A 21135-nucleotide genomic window follows, 5' to 3' on the forward strand; every position below is an offset into this window, starting at 1 on the left:
TGTGGCTGAACTCCTTGGGGGAGAATTGTACATCTCCTGCTCTGTTTAACCCGCATTCTGCCATATATTTCATGTTATAGCAGTCTTGGAAGATGACCCAGCACATTGTTTGTTTTAAGAACACTTTCACTGCAGATTTGACAAAATGCAAAGAAGATACCAGTGTGAGATTTCTAAAGATAGCTACAGCACTCGACCCAAGGTTTAAGAATCTGAAGTGCCTTCCAAAATCTGAGAGGGACGAGGTGTGGAGTATGCTTTCAGATATCTTAAAAGAGCAACACTGCGATGCGGAAACTACAGAACCCCCGAACCACCAAAAAAGAAAATCAACCTTCTGCTGGGGGCATCTGACTCAGAGGATGAAAATGAACATGCATAAGTCCGCTCTGTTTTGGATCGTTATCAAGCAGAACCCGTCATCAGCCTGTACACATGTCCTCTGGAATGGTGGTTGAAGCATGAAGGGACATATGAATCTTTAGCACAACTGGCAAGTAAATATCTTGCGATGCCAGCTAAGGAATTTATTTCTTTTGTATCCTTTCTCATCTTATTTTAATTTAAGAACATAAGAGCAGCCATCCTGGGTCAGAGAAATGGTCCATGTGGCCCAATATCCTGTCTCTGACAGTGGCCAGTACCAAGGCTTCAGGGGAAATTTACAGAACAGGGCGATTGTGGAGAGATCCACCCGTGTCTGCTGGTCCTGGCTTCTGGCAGTCAGAGGTTTAGGGTTGCCCTGGGCATGGGGTTGCTTCCCTGATTCTCTTGGCTAATAGTTACTGATAGACCTATTCCCCATGAACTTATCTTGTACATTATTGAATCCCAGTTATACTTTTGGCCTTCACACATCCCATGGCAATGAGTTCCATAGGTTGTAGTAACCCTGCTGCCTCTTAATGTCATTGTGTGACTCTGGTTCTTGTGTTGTGTGAAGGGGTAAATAACACTTCCCTATTCACTTTCTTCCCACCAGTCATGATTTTATAGACCTCTGTCATATCCCTGCAACCCCAATCGTCTTTTCTATGCAGAACAGTTCCAGTCTTCTTAGTCTCTCCTCATCTGGAAACTGTTCCATACACTTGACCATTTTTGTTGCCCTTCTCTGAACTTTTTCTAGTTCCACAATTTGTCTGAAGAATAATCACTGCATCTTTAATTCCAGAGAAACAAACTTTCCTTTGTCTTGAGGAGTTTCTGTTGCTTCCAGCACTGAGCTGGAAAATAAAACATTTCAATTTTTCTGTCCAGGATTTGTTTTAAAAAAACTTACAAAGGCCTGCTACAATGCATGATGGTAACTTACAATCTGGCCCAGTTTTCTGTCCAGAGGGGCTCCATGCCACCACCGAATATTCACATTCTAGCCATTCTCTTTGCAATTTTGTGTGTATGTGAGAACGTCAACACAGCCTGGCTTTTATGTGGATAAACTTACTTTGAAAAATCTACTGTGGTGGTAACTTTTGGAACCCCAAATGATTTCAGAACGCTTCCACACTGCTTTTAACCATGGTCATCTCAGAAGTAATGACTGAATTAATATCCGCTGCTCTGTCGTTACTGCAGAATTCTTCTCCTGGTATCACAGATGTGTTTGGTCAGTAAGCAGATAAACTTGAACTTCAGGTAATGGGATGGAAAGCGCTAAGGCTCCTGTGAATGTGTTGCTGAAGGAGGAAAGGCAGGGGGTGAAAAAAGGAGGCACAGAGAATTGAGGAAGAAGGGAAACTCAGTTGTATTGAGGAAGAGGGGAGGAACGGAAGAAAAAGGGCACAGAGCAAATGGCGATGGGAAATGGACAGAATGAGAGGGAAGGGTTAAAACCTCCCTTGGCCTGACCTGGAATTCCAGCCCAGCACAAACCAGCAAGGGGCTTCTTAATCTTGTTTAATTCTGACTCAGTCACAGAGTAGGAGCCTGCCCATTTAGGACTTCCACTTGACCTCAGTTGACTGCCAGCCTACCTCTCAACCGCTTGTTTATATCCAAAGGTGGGACTAGTGCTCCTACATTCTGAAGCTTACCATCCCCTCGGGTCAGTACGTGTCGTATCTGATCTCACTGAGGAGTCAGGAGATGCACGCAGTGGGGATATTTCAAACAATGTGCACAGCTGTGTTTGTGTTAATCGCTCACCTGGAGGTAGCACAGTCTCATTAATGTGTTGGTTACATAGAATAAACCAAGTGGATAGTTAATTATCTCAAGGGAGATGCATGTGTTTGAAGCCTCCCTTCCTCTATTGTATCCTTTTGTTATTGATTGGAATGTATGTTATCCACGGAAGCCATATCAGCAACATCTGTAGCCGAGGATGCTGCAGAAACAGTCTGGCTGTAGCATCAGTTGACAAGTCAGTGCAGTTTGTTCAGTTAGCTATGATAGCCACATACTGTTCTTTAATTCTGTCTGGGGAGGTAGAATATGTTGGCAAACAGGCTGTTGTGAGCTCTTCTATTGTTTAACTGAGACTCAGACACTAATCTTCAGATTATCTGCTAGAATTATTACCTCTCCCCTCCCTTCCCCAGATTATGTCCCATTTCTCACTCAGTCTGGGGGTTCCATTCCTCTCCTCTACGTACAGGGTGTATACAAGGAAACTGTGTTCTCTGCCCTGACACCCTCCATGATCCCTTAAACCTATTCTAAATAGAGAACAAATCCCATGAAAATGATCAAATATCCCAGTGCTTTTGCAGAGGAATGAAAAAGTAAACTCAACCCTGCAAGGAGTTTAGGAGGAGAAATGCTTTGTTTCCTTCCTTTCAAATTTTGTCTTGAGAGTGAGCCAGGAGGCGGGTGCCTTATTCCCACTGTAGGGCCTGTAGTCAGGTTTCTGCTTCTCCGGTCGGATTTTCAGACGTGCTCAATGTTAGTCTAACTGCATCCATTGTGATCAACGGGAGTTTTTCCTACTGACCTGAAGGGGAGCAGAGCCCACGCTGGGTGCTTTTCAACGTTCGCCCTCTGTGCACAGTAACCGTACATAGGCAGGTGTGTGGTACAGTCGTGCGCTGTAATTCCATGGAGGCAGCGTGATTCGGGGAGAGGTGGTAGTGTGGGCCAGTGGCTATTCAAGCTCTCAGAGAGGCTCTTCGTAGACCAGGGTTCTATGCCTGACTCCGCTACTGACTTCCTATGTGATGTGGGCACGTGTTGCGCTATAAGTGCTCGCCATTTTTATTATTTTGTTAAGGGTCTGCCTCAGATTTCCCCCAGGCTGGGAGGTGCTTGCGCTGGCAGCTGAGCAGGAATTTTTCGACTATGTTTTTCTTCCAAAAAATGTGGATTTCTCCAAACCTAAACCTTTCCTGGGGAAGTGCCGACAAATTTTCTGTTTAGAAAATTTTTTGAAAAAAGTTTTGCAATTATTGAAAGTCCTGTTTCAGACATTTTTAAAATGAAAAAACGTCAAGTTTTGGATCAAAATGACTTTTTGTTTCTAAGTGCAAGTTAATCGATAGTTCACAAAAAGTTTTAAAAATGCCATTCACATGCATCGAAGGGTGAGGGCACTTGATGGGGCCAACTTCGAAAGGGGGCAGTCCCAGGGGTAAAGGAGGGAGACACTCCCCCAGCTCCACCCTCTGCAAGTCTCTGGCACCCATTGGCCAGCTGGGGGAGAGGGGTGCTGATTGGCCATGTGGAGCCTCTTTCAGCTCCGTTCCAGCAGAGAAAGGGTTACTCATCAGCCTCCCGCAACAGCAGTCCTCAAAATTCGGAGGCAGGCTGACGCTACCCAGAGCCTATGCACTGCCTGGATTGCGGGCGCGCCGTAGTGCGCGGGGCCCACCAGAGGGCAGCCGGATCCCAGCAGGGCCTCCGGGCTGAAGCTGTTCACATCCAGGAGAGGCATGCAGGCGGGCTCATGCCACTTCTGCACTCGGTGACAGGCTAGGGCTGGGAGCAGATCCAGACCATGTGGACAAGGCTAGAAAGAAAGTACATAAGGGGTCCCCAAGATATTCCTGGGACCAGGGGGTTCAGTGATACAGCCTCGGGACATCCCTTACAACTGGCTGGAAGGATCGAGGTGCCGGTATATGTTTGCAGCATGTGCAGGCACAGACTGGGAAGGTGTTGTGATGCCAGGCGGCATGTAGGGTGGGGAGCGACCACACGAGTCGCTAGCACCCTCTCTGGCTGGTTTCCAGGATGGTTAAGAGAAGAAAAAGAACGGTTCCCGGAGGTAAAAGACCTGGGATTTTGGTGCCTTAGGCTCATAGGATAGAGTGAGACGTGGCCTTCACAGGCCGAGGTCCCCACCCTGTGGCATCATCTGTCCCCATTGCAGGGGGAGGGTACTAGAACTCAGACAGTTGAATCCTGGGCGGGTAGACTGCGCTATGTTATGGGTTATAAGGTAGGGAGCGCTGTAAGTAGGGTTGCCCACTTGGTAATATTTAAAAACTGGATATTCCAGCAGGAGTGCTAGAACCTCCCCTTCCCTGCCCTTTCCCCAGGCCCCGCCCCTACCCCGCCCCTTCTCTCTGAGGCCCCACCCCCTGTTTGCTCCTCTTTCCCTCTCCCTCCATCGCTCACTCTGTGGGTCAGGAGGGACTCACTGCAGAACCGGGGCTGGGAGCTGCAGCCGCTTGATGCAGGCAGGTGGCGGCCCTGGCTGATAGGGGCTCATGCGGGTGATGACTCGGTGCCTCCCTGCCTTCAGTGACCGGACTTTGGGAGTCCGGTCAGTAGACCTGACTGCATACCGTAAGGTCCCCTTTTCAATTGGATTTTATGGTTGAAAACCAGGCACCTGGCCACCCTGCCTGCAATCCTGGCATCAGTTACGGGTTATATGGTAAGGAGTCCTGTAACCTGGTGCTAGTGACGGTTTTATGATAAGGAGTCCTGGAACCCCTGCACTGGAACCAGTTAAATGCTTGGTATAAGAGAGTCCGGCTGATGGGCAGGTAACACCCCTCCCGTGTGTTAAAGTTTAATAAAAGTTGCAGCCTGATACTTAATTCCATGCATGTGTCTGTCCTTGTTTTGTTGCTCTGTCCACATCTAATATTAAAAGGACAAAAAACAAAACAAAATGGTTCAAAATTCTTAAAACGAAATGTTTGTCCCAATTCACATTTTTTTTCTAGATTTTTGACGTTTTGTCCTGATTTGGAAAGGGAATCTTTTTTCATTTTTAACACTGCTCCCCTGTGGTGTATATTGCTACAGTTAGGCAATTAGAATATTTCTACTGGAAACCTCTGCCACTGAAGCTAGGGTCTGTGTTACTGGCACACAGCTGTGGGCTCAAGTTATGAAGTTAGAAGTGACCGTTGTGACCAGCTCGTCTGACCTCCTCTGTAATACAGGTCATAGAACTTCCTTGAATTCATTCCTGTTTGAGCCAGAGCACATCTTTTAGAAAACCCCCATCCAATCTTGATTTGTAATTCACACACAAACCCAGGGATTTCCCCCCACTTCTCAGCAAAGGTCTAGTAGAAGGGGGCTCACCTCCCTGAGAGGTTACGACATGTGCTGTATTATGCTGAAGTACTGCCAGGATAGGCAATCTGCGGTGTGCTCTCCTTGCTGCTTCTTTCGGAGTGTGCATCTCCCGAGTGAGTTGTGCTGTCATCCCTAAGTCCAGTTACATCCCTGAGAAACAAGAACCCATTGTTCACCTCTGAATATTTTGTTGGCAGGCCGGGAAGCAGCCTCAGTGCAGCATGGTGATTATGCTGGGTCTAATCCCAAGATTAGCATCTCTGCTGGGATTGTGAGCAATTTGTGCTCTTTACGTCTCTCAGTAACAGAGGCTCATGCACAGCATTTCTGGACTAATACAAACTCATCCTGGACTGCTCTGCTTCCCCAATTTCTGAGATGAGAAGAATCCCCAAATTGGTTCATTTTAAGGCAGTTCCATGGAAACTCAAGTGTAGAATCTATCCTATGAAACTACGTTGTGCCTACATGGAAAAATAACTGGCCAACATTAAGAATTGGTTCAGTGATTAGAAGTTCTTATTTAAAATCCTGTCTGGCTCATGGTGAAAATGGGCCAATTGCTCCCCACCACTACCCCAAGCAGTCTCACTGTGACCACATTTTTATCTGTTCTTGAAATATTATTGAGTAAAAGCTGAAGCGATACAGAACTATCCAGTGCAGCAGTAACTCCTGCAGCCTACATCAAGTGTGTAACTTTTAATTTACGGTACCACTCATTTCTATTTTGTAGGGAAAGTACTGCAATAAGAGAACACATTGGCATGCAGATTTATCCCTATGCTACATGAATCTCCTTTCATTCTTACTGAATCTATTATGTATTTAATAATTTACCTATTTTTCATAACAATGAACACATTGTGTAATAGAGTTAATTTCACAGCCTTTCTATTAAATTTTAATTATACCTTAGAAATGAGCATTTTTGCAACATATGTAATTTCAGCACCCCATAAAAACTATTAAGAGAACAGAACAAATTAATGGTGCTTACTCATAACTGGTCTTGTCAAAACCCATTGTTAGAATAACAATGATCATAATAACGCATTGCAATGAGGTCTTAGTATCAGTGCTCTGTGCACAATTCAGATTTGTCAAGAAGGGGAATTATTCAGCAGAGCCCAGGCAGATCTTGTGGTCTTGCTTGGAGTTAAGCTTAATTTACCAAAATAAATGTGAAGCTACTTGCACAGAAAGGTCGTAGATAAACCTTATGAGCAGTTTTGAATCCAAACCACTAATTTAAAAAGAAAAATATCAAACAATAACTATCCGAGGAGGCAGAAGACATCTGTGTTTCTTTCAACAGAGCTCATTGCTAACTCATACACCTTACTAGGAAAGTGAATTTGGGAATCAATATAAAAATTCCAGCCGATCTCTGCAATCAGTAAAGCATGTATCTCCTCTGAACGTGATTGTCTCCGAAGAATTGCAAAGCTTATTGTCCCAACATAACACACTTGCAAAGGCCTTGGCTACACTTGCAGCTGTACAGCGCTGTGAGTTAAACCTGACTTCGTACAGCTGAGTAGGGAAAGCGCTGCAGTCTGTCCACACTGACAGCTGCCCAGCGCGCTGTCGTGGCCACATTTGCGGCAATTGCAGCGCTATTGGGAGCAGTGCATCATGGGCAGCTATCCCACAGAGCATCTTTTCCCATTCTGGCGCCGTGGGTTGTGGGAAGGGGGCGTGGGTGCGGGGCATTCTGGGTCCTGTCGCAACGCCCCGTGATGCATCGCTTCGCATCCCAGAAATTCCTTTGTTTCCGTTCTTTGGCGCCATCTTTCAACGGTTTCTGTGCAGCGCAATCTGTCTGCGGGAAATGGCGTCTGAACTGCTGAGGCGCATGCTGACTTATCTCGCCAGCACGTCACGTTTGGTTGTCGAACTATTCCTTAAGATCCAAAGTGACAGTGAGAGTGAGCAGTCCATACTGGGCTGCTCTGCTTCCCCAATTTCTGAGATGAGAAGAATCAACCACGCAATGCGGCATTTTGCAAGTGGCAGCTATTTTATTGTAAGGAATAGGTATGTGCTTCCACAGGAGACCCAAAAAAGAAAGGAAAGGATGGATGTTGGATGGATAAACATCAGGTAGTTTGAAATAGTTTCTTTAACCCTAGAAACTATTTTGATGTAGGAGATGGGTTTCATTTAATTATTGAATATCTCCTCTGCCATTTTATATACAGGAGACTTGGATACTTTTAAATGTTTTGTCCTGTGCACCTTTTAATATTTCCCATGTAAATAATTCTCCTTATCTTAATTTTTGGTGTTGTGAAACAGCGCACATCAGTTTATTTTACTACATAAAAAGTACTCTGCATACTGCAGTGAATAGCTAGAGTGGAAAATTTAAAACCATGTGGGAAAAAGAACTTTTCCAGTAAGAATATTTACTGTAAGAGGAGGACCTGTTGAAAAATTGGAGGCACAGTGTGGATACTGCACTCCAGCTGACATATTTGGTTCATTACCAGCTAGTGTGAGTCTTGTTTTACTGGAGTTGTAAAAGCCCCTGATCTCGAACAGTAGGTAACTATAAAATCCCAGTGGCTGCTGGACAGTCAAGGTAAAATAACTGCACAATCACTATGAATTCTTAGCTATTGTGTGCATGGCAGGATGGTTTTTTTAGAAGTTTGGTATTGAATTTAGTATGTCTTAAGGCTCTTGGAAAACTATTATAGCAGCACCATCTATTTTTTAAAGTGCGGTTTATATTCTAAATCCGTGTCCTCAGGAGTTGTTTACCTGACCATAAAAATTCAAATGGACCTGAAACTTGCCATGCAAAATTCAGGCCTGGAAGCAATTTTCTTTTCATGAATTTTGCACAAAAAGAAGGGGAAAGAATGAGTATTTCCATGATTTAAGTCAGTGAAATCTTTACTAAGAAGGGGACAACTTCCTGTTATAGATTCAAAGTAGTTTTTTTCAGATGAATTTGTTAGGGTGTTTAGTCTATGTAGTGTATGGTTTGAAATAGCAGTATTACAATTGAAAATAGACTACTCTGCAGGAACAATGACTCTCGAGATGTCATTTTTAGAATGCAGAGCTACTAGTTTAACATCACAATAAGATTTACACAAGACAATAATATTGTAATTGATGCACGTTACAAACTTCCTGAATGCACATTAACATGATCATGTTACTGTGCTTGGTGACGCATAGCAGGATATTATACCAGCCCCCCATAGAGACGTGGTTTCAGACTGAGTTTAGATAACGAATGAGGGTTGCATTTAGTCCTTGTGCGGATTATTCCCTTATAGGTGGAGTGGAAACTCGATAGGTGGTTTCGTTGCAAGTCTTACATCAGCAGTTGCTTCGGACGCCATCGGCTTTATGAATGGCGTTGGGATTTCGTGCCCCAAATTGAGCTGCATCTGCCATAGGAAAAGACCATCTGAACAGACCCTTCTAGCCTCTTTGCGGCCCCTGAACAATGCAGATCCTGCAGCACAGGGTGGGAAATACACATTGCCCTGTGGTTCTTGGGCAATGGGGAAATCTCGCGGAGACCTGACCCAAAACTAAGAGTGGTTTGGATCTAGCTTCCCCTCCTCCAAATTCTGTGCACCCTCGTGTGAGGGGGTGTTTCAAATACATGATTATAGTTTAGGGTCATATCCTGTCCTATTGCCTAGTCAGTGTTTGCACATGAGACCCTCAAAGGGAAATCTAGCTGCTGCAGGAAGTGGTTTGGGTGACTCAATATGAGAATTCTTTTCAGAGTCAATGGTGGGCCAAGGCCCCAACTTTGTGCTTGGGCATATTATCTTGTGGGAGAGCCTGTTTTTCAGGGACATCTAAAATTGAGGCCCAGATCATATGTGGTTATTAAAACTTCCCTGACATAGTTTTGCTTAAGGCGGGGTGTATTTATTCTGTGTTATTAACACCAGGTTTAACATGTGCATATTAGTGTCCTTGCTAAATCCAATGTGGTTAATTCTATTCGGCCAAATTATATTTCCATCAGTTGCATTTTAGTGTTCACTTCTCGTCCTAAATTATCGTGTCATGTGGGCATTTGGGTTAGGCTCCGGACAGTCTGCCCTAAGGCTGGCAAGTAGGTGAAATGGACTGAGATTCCTCTGATTGCAGTGTGCTGCCGTGGGTAAGGGTAACATGCTGCTCTGGACAGGGCTGGCTCCAGGGTTTTGGCTGCCCCAAGCAGCCAAACAAAAAACAAACAAACAAACAAAAGCCGCGATCGCGATCTGCGGGGGCAATTCGGCGGGAGGTCCTTCGCTCCGAGCAGGAGTGAGGGACCGTCCGCCGAATTGCCGCCGAACAGCTGGACGTGCCGCCCCGTCCGAAGTGGCCGCCCCAAGCACCTGCTTGGTAAGCTGGTGGCTGGAACCGGACCTGGCTATGGAAGAGCAATGGAAATCAGAGGTGTTTTCTAAATGACAGTTTTCACCTTTTCTACTGTCTCCGAATCCTTCTCGGCTGGTGGCTAACGACCCTGTTCTCAGTGATCTCCATTTACTGCTTTAAAGTATTTAAATATTTAATCTTTCTTAATGCAAAAAAGAAAAAACATCCAGTCAGTTGGGCTAAGAGGAGAGAAGTAGTAGAATGAGTGGAGTGCATTGGTTAGTGAGTTATTACCATGCCTGCTGACCCTAAGGTGTCGTCACTTACATCTTCAAAATAGAAATAAAAGTAGAGAGCGCGCTGAATCCTTGTGGGAATGCTAACGATGTAGCTGTCTTAGTGATAGATGGATGCTGCCTGATCTGGCAGCCGCTCTTTACAAGCCTTGTAGTTTAACACACAAGATCATCTCAAAGGAACTTGTTCATAAAGGTCACTTATAGCTACTTCTTAATAAACCAGTGAGTGAATATTTAATACAACAGACCTCTGTGTCCATCGCTTTAGTTCTCTGTGTTCCTGTGGCTGATGGGCTGGGAGGCAGGTGATGTCTTGCACTCACTGTAGGGGGCTGGAATCTGTGGAGCCCTGGGCCATCTAATCTGATCAAGAGGTGGGTTTGAGCACAGGGTTCCTGGTTCTAATCTCAGCTGTGACACAGACTTGATCTGTGGTCTTGGGCCAGTCACTTAACCTCTCAGCTTCCCTACCTATGAAAGGGTTGATGATAATTATTTAGCTATTGTACGGGTATATTTTGACGGGTTATTTAGAGTCCGGCCCTCAGACATGCAGGTGCGATGCTCACTGGCATCAGAGGTGGGAGAATTGTGATTTTTGTATTTTTAAAGTGCTCAGAAGAGAAAATAACACTAAGTGACTTATCTGCTCTGTAGATCAGCTTAGCCCTTCCCTGCACCTTGACTCAACGATGCAGGTTTTGACCTTGTTCAAAAAGGAGATATCGCAGCCACACACAAACTTTGGGTGCACTCCTGGCCCCACTGAGGTCAACAGCGAGGCTCCCTGTGAGGCTAGAACTTCTCTCTGTGAAGCCTGTGGCAAACAAGATGGCGTCCTTTTCTCCCACTAGCTCCCAGAATAGGAGCAGCGCCTTCTCTCGAGAGTTACATGCCATATTTAGTGGAACAGAATAGAAATAAAACAGCTTAATGGGGGAGGAATTTGACTTTATGGATTCTGTTGCTATTAATGTTAAGAGTTTCAAAGTGTAAGTGGTGCTTTCCCATTATTGTAATTACCTAATGCTGATATGTTGGGTTATTTGATTTGTTTGTAATGACAATTAAATAATTGAACAGCTCTGAATTTGTAGGTACCCTGCCAGTGTTGTGCTCGTTCTTGGATTAAAACCTTTAGGCTGTGTGGCAAATGGTCGATGTTACTGTGGTGAGTTCCATGCTTCTCCTTCGTGTATGTGTGTGTGGGGGTCAGGACGCCAACCCTTGCCCCTATTCTTGGACATTCTGGGTTCTGCTTTGGCCCCAGTGGGAGAAAGTGAGGAGGGGACCCAGGTCTGCTGTCCTACTCCGGGTCCCAGCCCCTTCAGCTTTGCAGATGCTTACCCTCTTTCCCCTTGGGTAGGGTTTCCCTCAGTCCTCTGTGCTGGGGGAGCCCCTCTGCTCAGGCAGGGTTTCCCTTCCCCTGTATGGTTTTATGGCTAGTGGCAACATTCCTCCAAACACTAATCAGCTCTCCTTTCCTCCTCCATGTCTGACTGAAGCAGGGTTTTTAATTAGGTCTTGGGCGGGGCCTTAATTGGCTCCAGGTGCTCCAATTACCCTGTAGTAACCTTTCCCTATTCCCCAGGGACTAAGGCCTTGATCAACCTATGACTTAAATACTTCCCAGGGACCACTCTCCTGCCGCCCTCTGGCCCTGCTGCATCACAGCCGATTGAGATTCAAACAAAGTTTAATGTCCTACCCTGGAATGTCAGGTGACCCAGTGATCCACTTAAAACAGGAGCCTCAGAATATCCTCAGAGATTATGGCCGGAGGTGGCACAGTTACAAGAAGCCCTAATATTTGGAAGCAGATGTGATGGTTAGAGAGGCTTTGTGCTAGTGCGTTCCTTGACTGCATACCGCAGTTTAATGCAAGAGCAGTCTGTGTTCTGTCTACAAGGACACCAGTTGTGGAGGTGTTTTGGCAAGGTGGACACCTGTCAATCAGGAACTGAGAGACGGACAACCAGCACGTTTGACTGGGATCATTAGATAGTCACAACTCACTGTCACCTTTGATCTGGGCTGCAGTTGAACTAGTGCCTAGATGGAAATGGAACTTTCCTATGAATTACGGCTATAGAATTACTTGTTATCTTCATTTCAGGTACAGCAAAACTCATCTTAAGGGACTGACAAATAATGAGTGCTTAACAGAAAGTGTAGCAGACTTGTACTGTTTAACTGGTGAGCCTTTGGGATGGTCTCTTCAATAGGAAGTTGTCTAAAAATGTACGCTCTGGGGGAGGTTTCTCTTTATTTATTGACTTCTTTAGGGCAGTAGTTTTGAACCTTTTTTCATTTGCGGACCCTAAAAAAATTTGAATGGACATGCGGATCCCTTTGGAAATCTTAAACATAGTCTGTGAACCCCCTGGGGTCTGCAGACCACGGGTTGAAAACCACTGCCTTAGGGGATAAATGACACATTACCAAAGCAAAGCATCCAAGTACATAGGCTTTATTAGGGCATTAAATATGTCTGAGTTATGGAGTGCCAAACTGCCTGAGAACAGACAATTCTGAAAAAGTCCTTGATTCCATTAGAGCCATCTTTTAAATATGGTTACATATCTGAAAATATAAATTTGTGTTAGCAATAAATTAATCTTGCCACTCCAGGCTATTTAATATCCACTGAACTGTAGAAAAACTCCACTTGGAAACTGAAAAGGATAAAGTAGTAGGGGATGAGGGTGAATTTAAGGGGAGACAGCCTTGTTGCACAATACCTACGTTCCAGTATCTCATAGGAGCTCTTCAGACTAACTGGAAACGCTCCTGCACCCATGACAATAAGGGCTCGTCTACACTAGAATCTCCACCGCAGCACAGCTGTACTGATGTCGCTGCGCCGCTGTAGCCCTGCTACTGCCGATGCTCTATGCCAATGGGAGAGAGCTCTCCCGGCGTCCACATAATTACACCACCTCCCCGAGCAGCGGTAGCTGCATCACAGCCTCTTTCGTAGGCGTGGGGATAGCCTGACCTGCTCGGTCAGAATGGAAGGGAATTTCTCTCTAGTAGCGAGTCTTCCCTGTGGACTGTGGAAAATAAGCCTATACCACTAGAGCTGGGCAAAAACTTTTGAACAAAAACTTTTTTTGCCATGAAAATGCAGTTTCAGGTTGACTGAAACATTTCACAGGTATGTACTGATTTGGTGTGTGGGTGTGTGTGTGGGGGGGGGAATCCAGAAGTTTTTTCAACATTTAAAAATGAAATGTTTCAATTTTTTTTTATTCAAAATGACTTTTTGTTTTGAAATTTACTTCAGTTTTATTAAACAAAAGTTTAAAAAGCTGGAGAAGGAAACCATTTCGCTTTGAGTTGAACAAGCTCCCAAGCGCACTGTTTGCTCATAAACAGCATGAGCAATTTGAGTTTCCCCATATTGAGAAACACTGCTGTAGAGTAAATCTACTGCTGGCGTCTCCATACAGCGTATTTAGACAAGTGAATGAAATGGGTGGTTGATGTTACTATTTTATTTGAAAAGTGGAAACCACTCCAAGTATCAGTGCAATTGAACCAGAGTATGAAAGAAAGGGTGATCAGTAGGTTGTGTATAGCCAGGTTTTTCGACTTTGTCAAAATCAATAAAGCTCTGACTAAAGCAAAAATTTGACAATAAGGTTTTAGAAAATATACTGCCCCCCGGCAGCAAATGCACAAGCTCTGCAGGGCAGAAAGCTGTATGCAGAGTGTCGTGGTGAAATCACAGGAACTACCTATGCTCTTGGGGAGAGCCCCTCTGTGAGTGTCGGGCTTCAGCAGGGACCATTTATAGAATACGATATCTATAACAGCACATCAAAGATATGGCTGGAAATACAGAAGAAGACACAAGGTATAACTCTAAAAATAAATGCTATAATAATGCCCCTCCCCAGCTCAGCAGGAGGCAGGTTTGGCTGGGCCAGCAGGGGGATGCTCCAGGTACGTAGAGGCAAGGGGGGAGAGCTCATGCCCAGACATGCCGGAGCTGAGCCCCTCCTCGTGCATCAAGGCATATGTTGGAGTGTGCCTGGGGAGAGGTTTTCTGCCTCCTATTGGCCAGGTGGGGCGGGGCTGATTCGCTCTCAAGTCCTCCCTTAATTCAAAGCTTTTTCCTGGCATCTGGGAGCCATTTTGCAGTCCCACCTCCCATCACTAGAGTTGAGATATATCCTGTTTCCAGGATGCCATGGGCCTGTCCGATGGCTTTCACTTCCAAGAGCTCTGCTTGAATTCACACACTAACGCACCTTAGCTGAAGGGCAACCCTAACCCAGGCAGCACCTCAGCCAAGATTTCAGACACAGCCAGCCAGCCCGGAGTTCTTTTGAGCTTGATGGCTCATTCCCAGCACAGAAAAGTGCTGTCTTCTCCCCTCCAATCAATAGCAACAAGACAGACGTGCCTGAGAGATACTCACCAGCTGGGTGACCCTTAGACTCGCAGCTGTCTTCATCTCACCAGCTACGTGTCTGGCTGGTGAGACAACATCACCAGTGGTAAATGTAAAGCTCTGAACCATCAAACGTTTCCCATTGCACTAAGTGACCCTTGCTGTATAACTCTTCCATTCTCCCCACTAGGCACGTGGAGTGCTGGTGTGATACTACCTAGGCCTTTGCGTCAAACTCCACATTTCGGTGCTATGTTTCACAATAGGGTTCTGAAGTCTCTAGAGGAAATGACTTCACTAGCAAGCATTTTCTCTCATTTTCTGCTTTCTTCTCAAATAAAGCCATGCCAGGGTCTCATTATGAAACTAGTGCCCCGGTTAGAAATTGGTATTGACTATGTTGCAGGGAAATTTAGCCCCCCTTCCCCCCCCGCACCCTCCTGTTCCTATTTTGCCTGTAGGCTTGTAAGTTTAACTGTGCTTTGCTGACTTCTTCTACTGTATAAACATTTTATCTCCTGCACGTTGGCTTGGATGCCCATTTAAAAATAGTTAAAAGAAAATAATAATTAAACAATGTGTTGATAGTTTGATAGCTGAGCCATAATTTCCACAAAAATAAACCTCTGAAAGCAAACAGCAGCTCGTTATGCATAAGGGCCCCATTGTGATCCTCTTACTCCACTCCCACAATGTGCGCACACAAGTGACTGCTGTTGGCTGCTCTTCGGGGCAGGGATTCTCTCTCACTAAGTGTCTGTACAGTGTCTGGCGTAATGAGGCCGCAAGGGATAAAACCAATAATAATGAAGAGAAACAGTCGAGAATTGGTAAGAAACAAAAGAAGAAAATCCCATGATTCTCTGATTCTCTGATTCTGTTCATAGTCTGTAAGATCCTGGGGGCAGGGGGCTGTCTTTTGTTCTGGGTTTGTACAGCACCTAGCACAACGGGGGCCTTGGACCATGTCTAGGGCTGCTTGGCTGTATGATAATTACAAATAATAATAAAAAGGGACCTGAGGGAACGTCCTGGGTCTGACACGTGAACTCTGGTAATATAATATCCTAGAATGCTTTGCCAATGTCCTTGTTTGGCTATCTGTTTCAGAGGAGTATCTCCTCACTTGTTAAATGAAGCATTTGAGTCAGTAACACTTGAGCCTAATTGTAAAAACCTCTTCAGTCTAGTGCTAGTCAGTGCATTTGCTGATTTAATTCTGAAACCCAAATTGGGACCCATAGAATTGCCCTGTGCTTAGAAAAGGCTGTTAAATGACTGTCAGCAGCACTAATTTGGGGTCATGCCACAGAGAGCTGTAACCCATAACCTGCAGGCGTTCAGACACGACTAGCTGTTGCTCACACAATCAGATTAATGTTTCAGAGACATGCTGAAAAACAGCCTTGGCTCCACTGAATGGAGTTATAGCTTTCGGACCCAGGAGCCTTTCATGAGGAGTCTGAGTTTGATATGGGGTTTGATTTGGTAATCCCAAAGCAGTTAGAACCAGCATAGTCATTTCTGCCCCTTTCCATTGGCGAGAGGATGACTATGACGTATCCTTTCTTCCTCACCTGCAGCCTCCCACCACAAAATCATTTTGATGGATCTTCGAGAGCTGTCAATTTCTTCTTGCATCTGGACACCCCTGCTCCCTTCAGTGATTGTCTCCCCTCTCATAAGCAGAAAGTGGACTCCTTTCTACAACTAGGAATCCTACATCCTGAAATCATTGGGTTCACCCGTTAGCTCACTGTACGAGCTTTCCATCCTCCACTTGACTACTACTTGGTGTTCATGCACCCTATGATCAGGAGATTTCTGAAAGGCCTCGTCAGAACCTTCCCTCTTGTGTCGGTGCCAACTCTTCGTTGGGCGCTTAACCTGGCTCTGTCAGCACTTAGGAACTGGCCATTTGAGCCCTTGGCCTCCTGCTCGCTTCTGTATTTATCCACGAACGTAGCCTTGCCAGTAATCTCACAGCTATCACTTTGCTCGGAGACTAGGGGAACTTGCGGCTGTTACGTGGAGCCTCCCTATACAGTATTTCATAAAGACCAAATGTCCCTAAAATCAAATCTCTAATTAATCACATTGCCTGTGAATTCCACCTGAATCAGACTGTTCATCTGCTGGGGTTCTCCCCAAAACCTCACATCTCCAGGACGACAGGGAGCTCCACGCTCAGCGTGTTCGTAGAGCTCTGTTTTTCTACCTATAGAGGACACAGTCCTTTAGAAAATCCCGGAGATTTGTCTCTTTCATCAAGCGGAGGGGGAAGCAATGTCAGAGCACTGGATCTCCAGCTGCACCCGACTGTATTGTGACCAGACACCCCTCCTCCTCAGGGTGTGAGGCCCCCTCGACTGGAGCACACGCTGCCGCTGTGGCGTCTCTCCAAGGTGTGTGCCTCTTGTGGAAATCGGGAGAGCGGCGACATGGAACCCACTGCAGACCTGTACCAGATACTGTGCTTTGGTCCAGGCTTCTTCAGCCAACTCTTTCTTCGGCACAGCAGACCTTCAGTCTGTGGTGAAGCATGGACCCTCGCGTCCCCCTCCTCCTCCTCAATGAGCAGTGCCTGTGAATCCCCCACAATGAATTCCTACAGGGACTGGCACTTGCAGGAGGAAGGGAAGGTTACTGGCCTTACAGTAACTGGAGTTCTGTGTGATGGGTGGTGTCTATAGGTATTCATGACCCACCCTCCTTCCCCTCTGCTCTGATCCTCTTGTGGTTTGCAGTAGAGTAGGGACTGGACAGGCAGGCAGTCCATGCTGCCCTTTATGCTCTTGGCTCAGCGAGAGGAGGCACAGGGCAGTGACGCAGACCAGCAGCTAGTGCTAGTGAAGAATCTTCCAGTCTCAGGTGAGTGCAGTGCACATGCACCCAAAGTGAATCCTCAGGGACCACACACGGTGAAGAACTCCAGTTACTATAAGGTAAATCACTTTCTTTCCTGTTCCCTGTTGGAGTATTTAGTTGCAGAATCTGAATTACCCTGTGTTTACCTTCATTCTTTATCACTCCCCTTTCCCTTCTATTGTTTGTTACTCCCACTTCGTGGCCTCTTAAACAGGGTGAGTTTAGCATGAGGGTGGGTTGGTACATAGGTTATTTTGGAAATGCCTTCATGCTTTGGTTTCAACATCGGAAGAGCTGTTTGTGTGCTCGATGTTATCTGTGTGTCCAGAGGGTTGATAACAGAGTGCATAGTCCAGGTTTAAAAAAGGCACTGCCTCTCTCTCTGAACACCTGGGTGCAGGATAAAGGGGACAGCAGGGGTTGCTTGCTGGAGGATTCTCAGTGATTTGAAGTCTTTAAATCATGATTTGGGGACTTCAACAGCTGAGTCAAGGGAAAGAATTCTTCCAGGAGTGGGTGGGTCAGCTTTTGAGGCCCGCATCATGCGGGAGGTCAGACTAGATGATCATAATGGTCCCTTCTGACCTTAGAGTCTGAGTCTGAGTTCAGCCGTGCTGGTGAAATTTAATCAATTATTATTCACTCTAAGCTCAAAAAGAGATGCTCTGAATTCCTTCTTGAAAGTCTTGCCCACAGGTGCGGGTTTCTTTAGCGTGAGGGCAGCTGTGTCAGAGACGCGAAATATGAGGCTATGTATGTTTGTAGTCTATGATTGTGTCCATTTTGTGGCATTCGTGAGTGTGACAGGTTACTAGTGTACGATGGGGTTGGCAGATCAGACAGAAAAGCACTCTGCCCCCTGTACGAATTTAGAGCAATACGGTGCTGGAGCAGGGCCGTTACCCCGCTCCTGGGATAAAAGGAGTGAGAGCAGCTGAGGGAGGCTGGCTGGGGAGCTGTGGCCAGATCAATCAGGGCACAGCTAGCCTTGATAAGAGGGCTGTAAAGACGGAGCAGAGAGAGTCTCGCTCCAGCCCTGGAGTGAGAAGGGCCGAGCTGCCTGGGAGAGAGAGGGTACCTTCCACAGAGCAGTGCTGGGGAAGGGGCAGGCTGAGCTGGGGAGGTCAGGCCTGGCTACCTCCCAGGCTGAGGCCTGGCAGGAAGGCCTAAGGAGGGACTGGGGCTGCAGGGAGACAGCTGGGGCTAGAAAGGCAGCAGGTCCGACCCCCTTGCCAGTGATGAGTGGCTGTGACAGACTGCAGTCTGCCCCAGTGAGCGGGGGCTAGATGACGACTGGCAGTAGCCACTGAGGCAAGGTGGGCCTAGGGGGAGGGGAGTTCCCTGGGAGGGGAGACCCAGACTGTGGGGGCGCTGCTGTGGGGCAGCATCCCAAGATAAGGGGGCCTGGAGTGCCTGAAGTACAGTGGTGGAGATTGAGGAGGAAGCAGGTACTGGTCAGGAGATCCTGGTCAGCAGGAGGCGCTCCGAGACTGGATGGAGCTAATTCCTGGACTGACCGGTAGGAAGCGCCGTGGCGGTGAGTACCCGCCGTGTTACAGGTGCATTATAACTACAGCAGAAAAATGCAGCTCGTTCAGCACGTGTGTGGCGGGCCTGCCTAACCAAGCAGTCGGAGAGGCTGGCCAACAGCTAACAGATTTCTTGGCTGGAAAGTGGCAAAGTGTGCCAAGCGTTTTTAATAATTCTATGAATTGGCAAAAAACTGAAGTAACGACCAGTGTGCAAATAGCAGAGAGTTGAGCCTTTCCCATGGCGCTCTCTTTGGCAGTCCCCTCCGACTGGATGATTCAGATCTGTGTCGGCTCTCGCAGCACCTAAAATGGCAAAGAACGCTTCTGGCAAATGGGGTGGCTCCCTCGTTGTGATGACCGTATTAAGGGAGTTCGTCTCCCTGGCCTAGGGGTTCGGTCGCGCAAACAGCCCTGCAATATGGCGCTGGGATGCCATGTCTAGGGAAAGCAATTGGGATTTCTCATTGTTAAAACAAACAGCAGCTTCAGAGCTCGGCTTACAAAAATAAAGATCTGGGTGTGCAGCTGTAGACGTCTGATGGACAGAGGCTTTGTGGGAGGAAAGAGAAAATTCTAGATGCTCCTCCTTAGAACATACATCTCAGTGGCTTGTTGCTGTCAGTCCCGTGGCCGTGGTAAGGCAAGGCTTCGGCACTGCCACGCCATGGTGCGCGGGCTGAAGGAGTAGTTGAATGGAGATGGCTGGCCCATGAGAGCTCCAACTGGGCTTGAGAAGCTATTATGGGATATCAAAGAGCAGCTACAGAAAATGGCGTGGCTAGCCCTCCGCCTCCCCTTGCTGTTTGTTCTCAGGTGTAGGATGTACCCTGGCTGTGTGCAGTGGTGGTGGGTGTATTTATGCAGCACGGGGGATATTGCACCATTTCTGAGGCAGTGCTAGTGGATGCTGTTGTGTACCTGCTGTGAGACGGGGTGAGGGGTGTTGTATGGGACTGTTGGCCCTGGCTGGGAACTGGCTAGTGGGCTGCTGTCTCAGGAAGGCGGGAGGTTTCTGGGCTGCTGAGGGGAGGCGCTAGTTCAGGGTCTAGGTTGGAGCAAGCCTCTCTCTGCCAGAATCATTTCCCTCCTCAGCTGGTGGCCCTGTTGCCCTTTCCTGACCTCACTTACAAGGCGGAGACGTGGCTCAGATCAGCAGGGGAAGGAGCTGGCACGCAGCCCAGATTGGCTATCCGGAGGGAGGCCGAGTCAGTGACCAGCCAGCGAGAGAACGGTGCCTTTCTGAGGGGTGGTGTTTGGATGCTCACTACAGGGCTTTGGGAGCTCAGGAAAGCGGCGGGCTCTCTGTGTCTTTGGGGTGGGGGACAGGGTGGCCAGATGTCTTGATTTCATAGGGACAGTCCTGATATTCCGGGCTTTATCTTATTTAGGCGTCTATTACCCTCCCACCACCATCCCAATTTTTCACACTGGCTGTCAGGTCACCCTCGTGGGGGAAGAGAGGGAGTAAAGATGAGCAGAGAGGCATGAGTGCTGGGAAAGGGGAGCTGGGGTGCCTGGGATATGAGAGACAAGCAGGCTAATCATGCGGGGCATAGTAGGAGACAGCACACTGCTCACTGGTGCTCTAAGAATGGCCTCTTAGCTGGGGCTGGACTCATGGGTCTAAAAGGAGTGGAAAATTACAAACAGCCCCTATACCCAGATGCTCTGTGTTCGAGGATTCCCTCACGAATGTCACTTTGAGTGAGCTAGTCAATGGGCCGGGGCCTGGCTCTTTGCTTAGTTGGGGTTTCTTTGAGCGGGGAGGGGTGCAGAAGCCTTCCCTCCCCTACCCACTTAGTGCCTGAATTCGGCAGGTCTGTGGATAACGTGCTGTGCAGAAAACGAACCTCCCAAATACAGGTCTCTGCTAACGGGTGTGATGACTGCTTCAGACCGTTGTTCTAGCCCCTCCCGGAGGAGGTGCTGGATAGATGGATGTGCATGCTGTGCTGCCCTGGGAGCTGTGAAGTGACTGGTGTGTCAGGGAGCACACCCTGGGCATGGCTGAGGAGTTGGGATTGCTTGTAGGGTTAGCCTGGCCGTTCAGCCCACCCGCCTCCACTCCACTCGCACCCAAGGGCCCACGGTGTGAGTGCTGAGGGCCCTGCGCAGTCCTAATTTCTGCACCACGCTTGGCAGGAGTTCTCCGGTGTCACTCGGAAACCTGAACTGTTCTTGGAGGCGATGTAAAGGCTCTAGAAATGCGCCCGCC

Source organism: Trachemys scripta, chromosome 9, assembly GCF_013100865.1.
Source record: "Trachemys scripta elegans isolate TJP31775 chromosome 9, CAS_Tse_1.0, whole genome shotgun sequence".
Lineage (NCBI taxonomy): Eukaryota > Metazoa > Chordata > Testudines > Emydidae > Trachemys > Trachemys scripta.